General features: G+C 40.8%; 1 long non-coding RNA gene across 4 annotated transcripts in view; it reads left to right on the forward strand.

Annotated features, from left to right (window-relative positions):
* Nucleotides 1-17,258, forward strand: part of LOC143963619 (uncharacterized) — a 463,825-nt gene that overhangs the window by 313,205 nt on the left and 133,362 nt on the right. The gene's annotated exons all lie outside the window — the stretch shown is intronic.

The raw sequence follows: 17,258 nt of genomic DNA on the forward strand, positions 1-17,258 counted from the left end.
AACTTTGTCAGTTGTCTTTGATAGTTCGTCGCCGGTCCTAATGTTTGAAGAAAATGTCGCAACTGTAATGCCTCCCAAAAATGTAATTCATATCGACCTCCTTGTTGCGTCAATGTGGCGATCGAAGGCCATGTTTCCAATTGTAGAAAGTGCGATGCTTGTGTATAGCCCCTTTCTATAAGCCCCTGAAATGCTCCTGGTTCCATTCCCGGTAAAAAACTAGGGTTACCCAGAATGGGAAATAGTGGTGAATTTGTTGTAGAGAATTGAGGATTTCGACAGATCTTAGCCCCTATCCGCAACGTTGGACCTATAAGTGGGTGTTTTTTAAGCAATTCTGGTAATGTTGTATAACACCAGATTGCTCTGCGTAGGGGTATTGAACTGCATTTTTGTTCTATTTCTGTCCATAATTTAGATTCTGTATGTCTACACCAGTCTATCGCTCTGCCAATGTGTACTGCCTGGTAATATTTAAACATATCTGGTACTGCCAGGCCGCCGTAGCATTTAGGAGCTCTCATGATGTTTCTATTGATCCTTGGTCGTTTGTTTGCCCATATAAATTTTGTGAAAAGAGTATCTATCTGGCGGAAAAAAGGTGTTGGAATATCTATAGGTAAGGTCTGAAATAGATATAACAGTTTTGGCAGTATGTTCATTTTTATAATATTACATCTGGCAAACCACGAGTGTAATCCCTGTTTCCATTTGTCTAATAGTACCCGAATTTCCTGTAGTAACGGGGGGAAATTTACTGTAAAAGTCTTTTCCATCTTATCTGGTATATATGTACCTAAATACTTAAGTGCTACATTCACCCATTTAAAGCTATAATTAGGCCGTATAGTCTGTTGTACCCCTATAGGCAGAGCTACCCCCATTGCCTCCGATTTTGTATAATTTATTTTTAGATTTGATATCTCCCCATATCTTACAATTTCCTCCATAAAGTTTGGTAAGGAGATGTGTGGTCTGGATAGGGAAAACAAAAGGTCATCCGCATATGCTGATATTTTGTAGTTATGCCCCCCTATTTGGAGTCCCTGGATATCCGGGTTTTGTCGGATTTTATTCAATAGTGGTTCTAATGAAAGGACAAACAATAGGGGTGAGAGAGGGCAGCCCTGGCGGGTTCCATTTAAGATCTTAAATGGTTCTGAAAAAACTCCATTTACCTTCACTAAAGCCTGTGGGGAGGCATATATCCCAGCAATCCACCGTAGCATACCCTCTCCCACCCCCATGTGTCTTAATACCGCGAACATAAATCTCCAATTGACTCGGTCAAATGCCTTTTCTGCATCCGTACTTAAAAAGACACTCGGGGTTTTTGTTTGGTTGGAAAAGTGTACCAAGTTTAATACTTTGATTACGTTATCTCTCGCTTCACGCGAGGGGATAAACCCTACTTGGTCCAAATGTACCAGCTGATGTAAGTGCGATTGTAGACGGGAGGCCAATATTTTAGTGAAAAGTTTTAAATCCACGTTTAGCAATGAGATCGGCCGGTAACTGCCGCACTCCGCCGGGTCCTTCCCTTCCTTTGGAATAACCGAAATATGTGCCCTAAGCATATCCGGAGGGGGTGCGGCAGTCCGGCCAAGCGCATTGAAAACCTTTACCATATGTGGGCCTAATATTGAAAAGAAGTTCCTATAATATTGTATTGTATATCCGTCCGGACCTGGTGTCTTCCCTTTTTTGACTGATTTTATTGCTACACTTAGTTCTTCAACAGTTATTGGGATTTCTAAGCTGTTACGGACCGGAGAGGGCAATCTATGAAGACCTGCTGAGGCTAAATAGTCCTCCACTTTGGCCATGGGGAAGGAAGGGGATGTCAGATTATAGAGGGCCGCATAGTATTCTTTGAACCTCTGCGCTATATCTTTGGGCATTGTAATTAGCTGTCCATTTCTTCCCTTTATATTGGGTACATAGATTGTCCTCCCCTTCTCCTTAAGCTTCCCCGCCAACACTCTACCACACTTATCTCCTAGTTCATACCCTGTTCTCTTCCCTGCCTGTATCACCGCTTTCGCCTTATAGCGGAGAAGGTCTGTCATCTGCCTCCTCAAATGTGCCAAATCTTTCCCTAGGAGTGGTGTCTGTACTTTCTTATGTTGCGTTTCAAGTTTTTGAATTTCTTCCGATATTTTTATTATCTGCGCTTCTCGTGCTTTTTTCATTTGGGAGCCATGTTTAATCAAAATTCCCCGCATGACCACCTTATGTGCCTCCCATATCATGCCCGGGTCGCTCCCCAGGGTGTCGTTGGTCTGAAAGTATGCCATCATTTCCTTTATAATATCCTCCTGTATATCTGCTTTCTGTAGCAGACTTTCATTCAAACGCCAACTACGTCCCGAGGAGCGAGCCGGGCTAGACAGGGAGATCTGCAATGTAACCGGTGCATGGTCTGACCAGGTTATATTTCCTATCGTCACCTCTATTACCGACGTGAGTAGATAGTGTGGCACAAGAAATAGATCAATACGGGAGTATTGTTGATGCGGGTTGGAAAAAAAAGTATAATCCTTTTCTCCTGCGTGAAAAATCCGCCATACATCTACCAACTGCATCTCCTCCATCTCCCGTTTGACCCTCTTCCTAACACCGTCTGGGGTTGAGGATGAGCCCATAGAGGTATCCATTCCGGGGTCCAAGGAGACATTAAAGTCTCCTCCCAGAATCAACTTTTCTTCTACAAATTCTGCTAGTTTCCTCAAAATTTTATTTAAGAAAGCATCTTGTTGTATGTTTGGTGCATATATCGTAGCCAAAGTTACTTTTACTCCATCAATATGGCCTTTAAGAAATAGGAAGCGTCCATTCCCATCCACTTGTTTGTCCAAAAGGGACCAAGATATCCGATTAGATATAAGAATGGACACCCCCTTAGATTTTGCTTCTTGATTGTGTGCGTGATAAACACAGGGAAAAAATCTGTTCTGAAGTAAGGGGAGTCCACCCATCCTAAAATGCATTTCCTGTACAAATGCTACATCTGTACGATGACGTTTCAAATCATTTAATAACATCCTTCTTTTTTCAGGGACATTAAGTCCCTTAACATTCATAGAGGTCACCCTTATCCCCTCCATCCTGGGGGAGGGGAGGAGAGAGAGGGAGAAAAAAAAAAAAAAAAAAAACCCCACGGGTAAAAAAAAAAAAAAAAAAGGGAAACCCAAAGACCCCTAAGAGAGACACCCCCCTCTGAGCCTCCGACCGTCTGGCTCAGGTGGGTGTAAACCTAATTTGGGGTTCGGCCTGGATTTGGCACAGAACCGAGAGCTCTGTTCCCAGTCCCCTCCACCCAGTCCTATAGCCCCCATCTAGGGCTACCTTCCATGTTACCTCGCCTTTTTACCTATACCTACATGCCTTCCTTCCTTCCCCTCCTCCCATTGCATCTTCCATCCCACCATCCCCCAAGGGGTAGTGATAATCTTCTCCCCCATTCCTCATTCTTACCCTTTCCCCTTTCTAAATACCATTACCGTGTGTTCCATCTTAGATTCCCTAGAGTTCCCATCTTGTTTAAGCTGTCGGTATGAACAGATCTGGTACGTTCTCCCCTCTTATTTATTATTTATATCTTCCCTCCAGATTTCCCTGTTTTTCCCGTTTATTACATATATTTCAAAACTTTATCAGAATATTCCCCCCTCATATTCCATATACACATACCAAGTTGTATAGTGCCACCTAAATTATGCAAAAAAAAAAAATACAGTGCTAGTTTCCTTATTTCATAACATAATTACAATCTAATAATATAATTACAATAGAAACAATAATATCACTCCTCTTATATTTTCCATTGCACTCTGGAATTTTTTCTTTCCCCCGTGTATATAAACCAACCTATCCGTTCCTATAAACACACATCTGTGTGTGCGCACTCATTGACATCAATAATCAAAAAAAAAAAAAAACCCACCACCCCTCTTTACCCATTGCCTTCTCCCCCCCCCCCCCCCCACCTCCTGAAAAAAAAAAAAAAAACGTGTTTTTAAATAGGGGTGCCATTTCTATTAGACACCATCGAATTGTACAGTGATACCACAGTAATATAATATTAATTTTCACAGCAAACAAACGCAAAAAAATAAAAAATAAAAACCCCCATTCCTCAAATGTGTCCCTGTTATATCTTCCCCAAATACCCTATATACTCCCCCTTCCAGTGTAACCACCTCCCACCTCTCCCTCTTATAAAACTCTCTGTGCGCCTACTACCTCCATTTTCCTGCCCCAAATGAACCAAACCCCCCATACCAAAAAAAAACAAAAAAAAAACAACACACCAAAAAACCAACCCCCCCCCCCCCCCCCAAAAAAAAAAGAATACAATGCTAGTTTCCTTATTTCATAACATAATTACAATCTAATAATATATTTACAATAGAAACAATAATACCACTCATCTTATATTTTCCATTACACTCTGGAATTTTTTCTTTCCCCGTGTATATAAACCAACCTATCCATTCCTATAAACACACATCTGTGTGTGCGTACCCACTGACATCAATAATAATAAAAAAAAAAAAAAAAAAAAAAAAGTGGGTTTCTTCCTTCATCTTGGGTATATAAAGGAGTGATATCTGAGTTCTAAGATCTAAAGCATTAACGGGTCAACTATCCATCTCCCCACTCAGGGAGAGCCCGGGTGAACACCCCGAGTGCCCCCCCGGGGGGGGGGGACAAAGGAGAGAAAAAATCCCCCCCTTAACCCCCCTTCCACCCCCCCCCCCCGAGACACCCGCTCCACCCAGCCCTCCCCAAGGGAGGGGGGAAAAAATGGGGAAAGGGGAAGTCAAAAAATAAATAAAAAAGTGGGGTCCGGAGGGAGCAACCCCTTTTAGCTAAAAAAAAGGAGGCCATAATAGAGAGGCATCCCGTCCGAATCCCATATCTTCCCTTCTATTTAAAGTGAGATTGTCCTTTCTCTTGTCAGTCCATCTTTTTCTGAAATACATGGTCTCCCTTCTCTACTAGCGACCTTATTTCTTAAAGTGTTTACTATTGGCTGCAGCCAGTTCTGTATCCCAAACATCTCCACTTCAAGGAAGGCAAATAATTCCGGGAGTTCCGACGGGTATCGCAAGGTAAATGTCTTTGAATTTATTTTTTTATAATTAACGCGATGGGGTAACCCCACCTATAGGACCCCCCCATCGTCTTGATTTTATCCAAAAGTGGGCGCAACATTGCCCTGCGCTGCAGGGTGGCCCGTGAGAGATCAGGCAGTATTTTCACCAAAGCCCCGTCCTGTTCTAAATCTCCACTTTCCCAAGCCTTACGGCTTATTAACTCCTTCTGTGCAAAACTGAAAAAACGACATATCACATCCCTTGGTCTATTTGTGTTTGTCACCGGGGGCCCCGGGGCTCTATGCACTCTTTCAAATTCCAAAGGTTGGGAGAGGGGACCAGCTAATTTTTCACATATTGAAGAAATTGTAGCCTGCAGCATATCCCGTCCTATAGCCTCCGGGACCCCCCTAAACCGTAAGTTCTGACGTCTACTACGGTCTTCTAACTCTTCCAGCCGTAATTGCATAGCAGAGACCTGGGAGGATTGTACATTCTGTACCTGTTCTAGATGGTAAACTCGGTTTTCCAGGGAGGACCATGCGGTCTCCCCACTCACCAGTCTCTCTGTCAGCTGCTGAACTTCTGCCTGTACTGCCTTGAGCTCTCTGCGGTACATCTCCTCCAAACGGGCCACCATCGACTCCATGTCCGTTCGAGTTGGTAATGCCAGCAGGTCTGCACGTGTAGGGAGAGCTTGTAGTAATGTTCTCAGGTCCAGCTCTCCCACTCTCCCTCCTTTCTGTCCCTCGTGTTCAGCATGTTGTTCCTCCATGTCACACTCTGCTGATACAGTGGAGGAAGACCACACTGGCTCTCTCACTTCCTGGTGTGTCACGTGCACCGCTCGTCCCTCAGCGTTCTCTGTATCAGGCTCTGCTTGTCTCCGTGAGGCTCGTGTACGGGGGAAAAACAATTCAATCTCAGGCTGTGCTGTCTGTCTCCTCTGCCTCTCTCTTCTATTCATCCCTGTGCAGATTACTGCATGTAGGCTACAGCCTCATGGCTTAGCACTCCAGGTAATCAATCACCGTTTAATGACCAGGTGGAGGGTCAGGGCTCCCAGAGCGTGTGTCTCACTCCTCCACCATCTCCAAGCTCCCCTTGAACTTTTCAACCTTTTGCCACATTTCAGACTTCAAACATAAAGATATAACATTTTTATTTTTTGTGAAGAATCACCAACAAGTGGGACGAAATCTATTAGATTTTTTAAATTTTTTTAACTAATAAAAAACTGAAAAGTGTTGCGTGCAAAATTATTCGGCCCCTTTACTTTCAGTGCAGCAAACTTACTCCAGAAGTTCAGCGAGGATCTCTGAATGATCCAATGTTGTCCTAAATGACTGATGGTGATAAATAGAATCCACCTGTGTGTAATCAAGTCTCTGTATAAATGCACCTGCTCTGTGATAGTCTCAGGGTTCGGTTGAAAGCGCAGAGAGCATCATGAAGACCAAGGAACACACCAGGCAGGTCCGTAATACTGTTGTGGAGAAGTTTAAAGCCGGATTTGGATACAAAAAGATTTCCCAAACTTTAAACATCTCAAGGAGCACTGTGCAAGCGATCATTTTGAAATGGAAGGAGTATCAGACCACTGCAAATCTACCAAGACCTGGCCGTCCCTCTAAACTTTCAGCTCAGACAAGGAGAAGACTGATCAGAGATGCAGCCAAGAGGCCCATGATCACTCTGGATGAACTGCAGAGAACTACAGCTGAGGTGAGAGAGTCTGTCCATAGGACAACAATCAGTCGTACACTGCACAAATCTGGCCTTTATGGAAGAGTGGCAAGAAGAAAGCCATTTCTCAAAGATATCCATAAAAAGTCTTGTCTAAAGTTTGCCACAAGCCACCTTTGAGACACGCCAAACATGTGGAATAAGGTGCTCTGGTCAGATGAAACCAAAATCAAACTTTTTGCCCACAATGCAAAACGATATGTTTGGCGTAAAAGCAACACAGCTCATCACCCTCAACACACCATCCCCACTGTCAAACATGGTGGTGGCAGCATCATGGTTTGGGCCTGCTTTTCTTCAGCAGGGATAGGGAAGATGGTTAAAATTGAGGGGAAGATGGATGCAGCCAAATACAGGACCATTCTGGATAAAAACCTGTTGGAGTCTGCAAAAGACCTGAAACTGGGACGGAGATTTATCTTCCAACAAGACAATGATCCCAAACATACAGCAAAATTTACAAAGGAATGGTTCACAAATAAACATATCCAGGTTTTAGAATGGCCAAGTCAAAGTCCAGACCTGAATCCAATCTCGAATCTGTGGAAAGAGGTGAAAACTGCTGTTCACAAACGCTCTCCATCCAACCTCACTGAGCTCAAGCTGTTTTGCAAGGAAGAATGGGCAAGAAATTCAGTCTCTCGGTGTGCAAAACTGATAGAGACATACCCCAAGTGACTTGCAGCTGTAATCGCAGCAAAAGGTGGCTCTACAAAGTATTAACGCAAAGGGGGACGAATAATTTTGCACGCCCCATTTTTCATTTTTTTATTAGTTAAAAAAGTTTAAAAAATCCAATAGATTTCGTTCCACTTCACAATTGTGTCCCACTTGTTGGTGATTCTTCACAAAAAATAAAAATTGTATACCTTTATGTTTGAAGCCTGAAATGTGGCAAAAGGTTGAAAAGTTCAAGGGGGCCGAATACTTTCGCAAGGCACTGTATATTAGACTACTGACCAATCTGTATCTCATAAAGAAAAATGAGAGTGGGTATAGTAGCACCAATGTAAAAGAGAATAGAATGTGCAAATGAAATGTGCTGAAACAAATGTAGGTAGAATATTGCAAAACGGATAAGACATTTTGGCAATGACCGAATATAGTGTATGTTGGTTATATATAGTATTGCATCAAAAATACAATACTATTGATTTAATGCACGTGTGTGTGTCTCCACGGACACATGCAAGGGACTAATGGGCCAAGATAGTACAAAAACGAAAACAGGGAAGTGAACAACGATGTGAAGAAATATGAAAGATATAAAAAATGGGTAAAAAAATGTTATATATCTTATTTAAACGTTTTTGAAAGAACAAATACAAATTTAGGCTTGATTGATAAAACAATTAATATCCCAGTCTGTGTTTATACCATTGGGCGAGTAGCACCTCAACTCATGTATCCAAAAAGTTTTGAGGCATGATACACCCCGTAGGCATGAATCACCTTTCCAGTTCAGGATAAATCTATTGATAATTTGAAACTGGGTACCTGTTGGGTCCCTACCGTGGTGCTCCAAAAAGTGGCGGGGGACAGTATGCTTATCACACCCCTTTTTTATTTTTGCAAGGTGTTCGTTGACCCTAATAGAAGAATTTCTAATAGTACAGCCCACGTACTGTTTTTTGCACGGGCACGTGATGAGGTACATTATGAATCTAGTTACACACGTGGTAAAATGCTTCATAGAATATACCCGCTGCGTGACAGTGGATGTAAAGGTTTCACTCTTTCTTCTCCCTAAAGCATTGTGTGCACACACATTGCATTTCCTGCATGGGAAGAAGCCCTTACATTGTGGAAAAAATTGGATCGGTTTAGAAATATCAATAGCACTGGGGGCAATGTCACCCTGAATGGAGCGAGCTCCCCTAAAAATGACTCCTGCTTTCTCTGGAACCAAACTCCCAATGATTTTATCATTACGGAGTACTTTCCAATGTTTGTTAAAAATTTTCTTTATTTCCTTGTGTTGAGTTGAAAAAGTCGTGAAAAATGACCATCTAAATTTATCATTTTTATTGGTTTTAGATTTTATTTCAAGAAGGGAAGTTCTGTCAATCTGTGAGGCTGCTGTTATTTCTGCATCCAAGTCAAGTGGCTTATAACCCTTATCTATAAATCTTTGCCTGAGAATGCTGGACTGGTGTTTGAAGTCACCGTCCTTAGTACAGTTACGGCGTAACCGAAGGAATTGGCCACATGGGACCGATTTTAGCCATTGGTGGTGATGACAGCTGTCCACGGGGAAACTCAAGGCGTTTCTGGGTAGCTGTAATTTCTAAATCCAAGAAATGTATGTTAGTAGTACTAGCTTCAAAATTTAGAATGATACCACGGTCATTCTCATTGAGAGTTGCCATGAAAGAATCTAGGGAGGCCATGCATCCCTTTCCCATTGGGCCATAAACAGATTGGCCAAACTTGGAGCGTATTTAGCCCCCATGGCCACCCCTTTGATCTGTGAATAAAAAATGCCCTGAAACAAAAAGTAATTGTTTTTTTATAAGATTTGATTCAAGCTTCCATCAGTACCAAAAATAAAGGCACCTAATCCCAATTAGAGTAGTTAATAAATGGGAGAACCAAGAGAAGGTGGGATTTTTTCGGTGCAAAATTTAACAAAAGAAAGACCATATATAAAAACAATTTTTATTTTCCATGATAAAATTAACACATAGCACGTGTTACAGAGGTATCCTGATATACAGAAATTACAAAACAGTGGCTGGTCCATGTAATGAAAAGATTTTTTTAAATACTTGATTATCCCAAATGATACCCTTGCCTCTTCACTCTTTAGAAAGCCAACAGCCGGGAATACAATACTCCATGCTAAGAGTTTCCATCCTGAATCATTAGTGTGAAGTATTCCGTATAGCCAATATTTAAGAATTAAACGTAATTGTAGTAACGAAATCGACTATCGATTAGCAGCGAAAGATCTTTATAATAGACTCAAAGCCTGTGGATATAGTCATACCTGTTTAAAGAGAGCATATAATAAAGTGAAGGCTAAAAATAGGAATACTTTAATCTTCCCATCTCAACTACATGAAGATAGAAACACTGTCAAATTAATTACAAGATACTCTAATCAACATAAAAGTTTTAGGGATATTTTTCAAAGATTTTGGCCTCTCTTAATGGCAGATCCTCTAATTAATAAACATATCAAAAATCATCCAGAAATAACTTATAAACGAGCACCATCATTAAAAGATCGCCTAGTTCATAGCCATTTTTCTACTGAGACTATTATTAACCCTAAACAATTTGGAACTTATTCCTGTGGACACTGTGATATGTGCCCATTAAAAGGGATAATCAAGTATTTCAAAAAATCTTTTCATTACATGGACCAGCCACTGTTTTGTAATTTCTGTATATCAGGATACCTCTGTAAAACATGCTATGTGTTAATTTTATCATGGAAAATAAAAATTGTTTTTATATATGGTCTTTCTTTTGTTAAATTTTGCACCGAAAAAATCCCACCTTCTCTTGGTTCTGCCATTTATTAAAAAGTAATTGTGTTCTGTCGCAAATGTCAAGAGTTCCATAATAAAATTCCTATGAATGAAAGGAAGTGTGGAATCTCTGGAAAGAAAAAATTCTACTGCATTCAAGCCCAAATTGTGCGGGATGCAGGTTTAAAGGGCAGATACATCTGCCGTGACCAAAATCAAATCATCATGATATTGGGCCCTCTCTAAAGTCTGATCGTGTCTCTGGTATCTTGCAGGTTGATATATTTACCAATTCTAGAAGTGACCGAATCGATACCACTGACAATTGGACGTCCAGGCGGGTTTACAGGGTCTTTGTGTATTTTGGGTAATTGATATATAATGGGAATGCGTGGTGCCAATGGAATCATGAAGTCTTTTTCTTTTTGATTAAGTATATTAAGAGCAAAACCTTAATTTACAATTTCAATTAGTGCCTTCTTGTATTTTAAAGTGGGGTCCCCAGGAAGGGGGCTATAAGTTGTACGATCTTTCAGCAACCTGTTCATTTCTTGGATATAACGTTCTTTGTTCAACACTACTATCCCACCCCCTTTGTCAGCGGGACGGATAATGAGATCCTTCTTTTCACAGAGAGATTTGAGCCCCGCTTGTATGGCTGGATCCTGATGAATTATTTTATTGGACAATTTGTCTAGGTCATTCAACACAAGATTACGAAAAACATTAATCGATAGAGCTATGTTGCCTGGAGGGTTGAATAAAGAGGGATTGGATAATCCTGAATGTGTATCAATGTTCAGATTGGGGACTGCAGTATTAGTGGGGGGCATAGATAGAAAATGTCTTTGAATATTGAGTTTTCAAATGTATTTTTGCACATCTATGAACGTAGTGAATTTGTTCAACTTTCTGGGTGGAACAAATTTAAGGCCTTTATCAAGAATGCGTTTTTCGTCCTCAGACAGAGTCACTGTGCAGAGGTTGAAAATACCATCTCCTATTGGGTTCGCTTTCTTTTTCCGTTGGATGCGCCACCCCCCTCTAGAGCCTCGTTTGGTTTTATATTTCCTACGTGGTTGGAAGTGGGCCTGTGAAAATCCTGGTATTGTGATGGTCCAGGATAACTGTGATTGTAATTATATGGAGTCCTAGATATGTGTTCATCTTCTCGAGTCATGTAGGAGTAAGGGTCATGGTAAGTATCATAAGGGCCTCTTTCTTTAGAGGCCATATGGCGATTATAGGTATGAGTGGGGGTACTATATGAGTAATTGTCCCTCCCATTATTAAATCTATCATCACGCCAAGGTCTTGTAGGGCCTCGAGGAACCTCATGGTAATATCCATTATTGGTTTCGCCATAATGATTACCCCTACCACGATTGTAATTCCCTCTGCCTCTATTGCGAGACTGATGCCTACCTTTTTTTCCATTTCCCTGATAAATGGGGTGCTGGGCCTTATTCCGTGGAGTATGAACATATTCTCTACCACTTGGGGGGCCTAGAGGGGGTGGGGGTGGAGGAGGTTCGTAAATTAACCTCCTATTTGTGTTTGGAACCCCTAGTTCTGCGGTTTCCATCGGCAGAACACTTCCTAATTCTGTAGCAATCTTTTTTTGCCAGTTAAAAACAAATTAGTTTTATAATCATTGATGTCACGATTATACTTTTTCTGTTTTTTACTGCGCTGGTCTTTCTCTTCCTTCTCGAGGTAACATTGCCCCCAATGCTATCGATATTCCTAAACCGATCCAATTTTTTCCACAATGTAAGGGCTTCTTCCCATGCAGAAAATGCAATGTGTGTGCACACAATGCTTTGGGGAGAAGAAAGAATGAAACCTTTACATCCACTGTCACGCAGCGGGTATATTCTATGAAGCATTTTACCACGTGTGTAACTAGATTCATAGTGTACCTCATCACGTGCCCGTGCAAAAAACAGTACGTGGGCCGTACTATTAGAAATGTTTCTATTAGGGTCAACGAACACCTTGCAAAAATAAAAAAGGGGTATGATAAACATACTGTCCCCCGCCACTTTTTGGAGCACCATGGTAGGGACCCAACAGGTACCCAGTTTCAAATTATCAATAGATTTATCCCGAACTAGAGAGGTGATTCATGCCTACGGGGTGTATCACGTCTCTAAACTTTTTGGATACATGAGTTGAGGTGCTACTCACCCCATGGTATGAACATCGACTGGGATATTAATTGTTTTATCAATCAAGCCTAAATTTGTATTCTTTCTTTCAAAAAAGTTTAAATATGATATATAAAAAATGTTTTACACATTTTTTATATCTTTCACATTTATTCACATTGTTAATCACTTCCCTGTTTTCGTTTTTATACTATCTTGGCCCATTAGTCCCTTGCATGTGTCCGTGGAGACACACACATGTGCATTAAATCAATAGTATTGTATTTTTGATGCAATACTATATATAACCAACATACACTATATTCGGTCATTGCCACAATGTCTTATGCGTTTTGCAATATTCTACCTACATTTGTTTCAGCACATTTCATTTGCACATTCTATTCTCTTTTACATTGGTGCTACTATACCCACTCTCATTTTTCTTTGAGATACAGATTGGTCAGTAGTCTAATATATAATGTTGGCACTATGTTAAGCTTTTTTCTTTGTTCCATGTTTTTTCTACATGTAATATTATGCACATGTCTGATTGTACAATATGTCTGATTGTAATTTATTATTATCTTTTTATTATCTTATTATATTATCTTATATTATCTTTTCACTATATTATTTTGTTTTACCTCCTTATGCCATGAGATCCAGTTCTGCTAGTCCAAAAGCTATGTATGGGGACACCGGCTGCGGTGACGCCCACTTCACCATCAGTGATTATGTGTGCTGAGCGCTGGTGCCTATCACATAGACTGCTGACGTCAGAAGTCATGTGATCTAGAGCAAGGAAGTGTCATGTGATCTGGAGCGAGGAAGCGTCCGCTCAGCGTCCTGTGCATAACTATGGTTACTGGGTAAACACACGTCAAGGACGCCGTATGATCTACACAGCAGCATTTGTCTATCATTGTAACAATACTGCTGATTAAGTGATGGCTGCTCCCAGGGACTATGATGAGCGTACAGCCCCCGAACAAGAGGGGCTTGGACTGCCGTCATTTATTTCTGGCATTCAATATCACTGTTTCGGACTAACTGAGGGACGGATGATCCACCTAATCACTCTTCCCCGACAATCCATGCTCTGATGGATGATGCACAGCCCAGGGGGCTTTGCAGGTATAGAGTGAGAGCTGGACACAGGATCTCCTGTTGTAGTTATATATTTCTCATTTTAACTTGATTTCTTGTGTTTGATGCTTTCATCCTATATAACATTTGGGGCATATTTTTGCTCAGATGGAGGGATTAAATGGCTTATGTTATAATATATTTGGAATTGATGTGCTATGAGGATTATTCATAGGCACCTTGGTGTGTATTCATTGGATGATCACCTAGCACATATTTTGATCTTAGCCTTGGCTCTGCCCTCTTCATAGGCGGTCTGGACATCTGTTAGGTTATTGGACGATTATCTAGCACATACTTTGACCTTAGCCTTGGCTCCGCCCCTTCATAGGCGGTCTGGATATTTGTCAGTTTATAAATTGAGTAGCAATGTGAGAGGTTGCAATATGCCCCTGTTGAAGACCTTTTGCTGTTGAAACGCATCGGGCTTGAATTTTTTGTACGCCACATTGCTCTAATGTTGTTTTATTTTATTTGTGACCACTCGTTGCTTTTATGTCATTTTCTTGATTACTTTTTCAATAAACCTAATGGTTACCTTCTGACCTGCACCATCTGGAGCCCCTCTTTCTTTTTGAACCTTTTTTTCATGATTCATTACGCTTTGGATGCCATTCAAACGTGAGTGTTTGTGACTCTGTGGAGCCTGAAGACATATGATACAGCCATCTATATCAGGAGTTCCAGCCAATCGTGAAATCCAGAGATGATAGAGTGACGACTCACCTCCAGGACCTATTGAAAACGCACAACACCTGACTGACACCAGCCACAATCTCAAGCGCTTACAACCCACTGTCATATGACAGGTGTGTCCAATCCTTCTGGTAAGAGTATTCAATTTTCTATAATTGATATAACTCCAGACAAGCCGTTGTCCCTGGTTGATTTGTGTGGTGTTCCATTCTGCTGCTGGGAAGATCAACATTGATATTCTCCACCTTTTAATGCATGTGGACTATCATTGGGACACACGTTTCAGTTGTTGATATTCATTGGGATTCATGTGCATTTATATATTGCATCCATGTATTTAGTGAATTATTGATCTCACTTAATTTACTGTTTCGCAGTTTGTTTTTTATTGTCATTTATTTCACATATGCACATCATTGTATATGTGTGCTCTACAGGATTGGTTCTATTACCATTTTTCTAAAACACAGTTTTAGATCACTAATTGATTTATTAGCGCTACACTATTTTTTGTCCATAGTTGTATTTTTGTTCTTAAAAACTACAGGATAATGATGCTGTGGTAATTTGCACAAAAAAAATTAATAATAATAATATTATTCTTGATATCACTAGAAAAAAAAGCCTTTGGAAACTTGTTTGCAATAACTCCATCAGTATCGCCAGCAAAGCAGCTTCATTATTATGCCATTAAAGAAGAAGAGAATTGTGTGCTGCATTTGGAGATTTCATAATTTGCCACGTCACGAATGTTAACTCTCCATTACAAACACTAGTTTACAAGACGACCGCTTCTGCTTCCGAGCATGCATGTTTGTATTTTGGACTTTTGTCCGACGGAATTGTGTACACACGATCGGAAAGTCTGACAACACACACTTGTTGGTGGAAAATTTGAAAACATGCTAGCCAACATTTGTTGGCGGAAAGACCGGCGACAATTGTCCGATGGAGCATACACATGGTCGGATTGTCCACCAACAGCCTGACATCCAACATTTCCCATCGGAAAGTCCGATCGTGTGTACTGGCCTTAAGAGTTTGTACAATGGGGTGGTAACATTTGTGGTGACCTTAAGAGGAGATTTTCTTCAATTTGGATTGATTAAATCTCCCAGTTAGATCTGCAGGACAGGAATATAATGGAAATCTCCCCAATGAAATACAGATGGTAAAAAAAACTGAGAACATTTTGACCATTCCCTACTCTATCCAATAAACAAAATTAACTTTAGGCATATTTTATTGATACCAGTTTAACCCCCCTAGCGGTAATCCCGAGTCTGGCTCGGGTTGGGAATTTACTAGCAGGAGCGGTAACCCCGAGCCAGACTCGGGATCTCATCGCTGGATGCAGGGGAGGACACAGGGAGAGTTACTTACCTTGTCCCCTGGATCCAGCGATGTCCTCCGCGCTGTGTGATCGAGCTGTCCTCCGCTCGATTCACAGTGCCGAATGCTGCCGAGCTCCGTTCCCTGCGGCGTTACGACGCACGGGAGCGGAGAACGGCGGCAAATTCAAAAAAAGTAAAAAGACACAAAACACACACAGTACTGTAATCTTACAGATTACAGTGCTGTATAAAAAAGTACACACCCCTTTGTCCCTAGTGGTCTGTGCAGTGCCCTGCATGCACTTTTATATTATAAATACTGTTTTTCCTGCCTGAAATTTGGAGATTGCGTAGCAACCAAAACGTGTCCCTTTTTCAGTGTTTTAGGATTTGATTACATTATTGAATAATTTTTATTATTCTTTATTATATTATAAACTTTATCATACCCGGGATGTCTGCTAGACTCTGGTTTGAACAGATTTAAGAGAGTTATTCCTAAGAATTACAGGACTACAAAATAAAACGCCAGATTTCCATGTAAAATAATTGTACATAATTTCAGCACCTAAATCCAGACTGAATCATACCGCCAGGGAGGTTAAATGTGCCAAGGCTATTAGATGTCTAATTGGTGGAGGTGGCAAATATATATCAGCTGTATTATAAGGGATCTAAGTTGGCAGACCTGACAGGCCTAGTCTGGCTTTGCAGGTTTCTATGCACACATATTTCCTGGTGGGAAGAAGCAAAGGCAAAGTCACAAATGAGGTGTATATTCCAACCTGTATTGCTGTTCATGAATAAATACTGTAATGCACATCAAAGAAATAAAGTCACTATACAGGTTTCCCAGCTTTTGCTGCCAAAACATATGGTATAATTAACAACGGAAAAAGAAACACATGTAGCAAAGTAGAAGGATACGTTTAAAAAAACACAAATTTCATAAATTGACAGGTGAATTTAAAATGTACAGTAAGCTCTGCAATTTCTTTATTTTTATTTTTATTTTTATTATTTTTGTTAGAGTAGGGAATGATTAGAAACCTTGTTAGGTCTTTTTTTTTTTTGTCATTTGTGTTTCTTTGGGAAGAGTTCCCATAAATTTCTGTCCTGCAGAGGTAAATTCACTCTATATGCACACTGGAGATTTTTAACGCTGTTGTTAGGAGCGACTGGCATTTTATTCTTCTGCCTCTAAATGCCCCTGCATGTTAGCCTATGTGCCTATGCACACATAGGCATTTAAAGGCAGGGGTGTTTAGAGGAAAAAAAATCCCACTACTAGCACATCCAGGAGTAGCAGCATTTTGGCAGAAAAGTCTTCTAAATGAGCTCTAATGCTAGGTGCATTTAGCACTTGAGCATTAATTCAATTAATGAATTCATGCGTTACAAGCATTTGCAAGCATCAAGCGTTTTTTCTCTGCCAAAACACTGCTGCCAGAAGGAAAAGCGTCTAGGACAGTTGGGCGAAAGTCCAGTGTGCATGAGGCCTTCCCTATTCCTCCACTATGCCAAAAACACAAAACAAAAAAAGTGGATCTCCCTAACGTAGGCATAGACAGCAATCATAGGCAGCAGCACAATCTGCAATGGACG

Source organism: Lithobates pipiens, unplaced genomic scaffold (assembly GCF_037356315.1).
Source record: "Lithobates pipiens isolate NorthernLeopardFrog02 unplaced genomic scaffold, aLitPip1_a1.2 Scaffold_8, whole genome shotgun sequence".
NCBI classification, from domain to species: domain Eukaryota; kingdom Metazoa; phylum Chordata; class Amphibia; order Anura; family Ranidae; genus Lithobates; species Lithobates pipiens.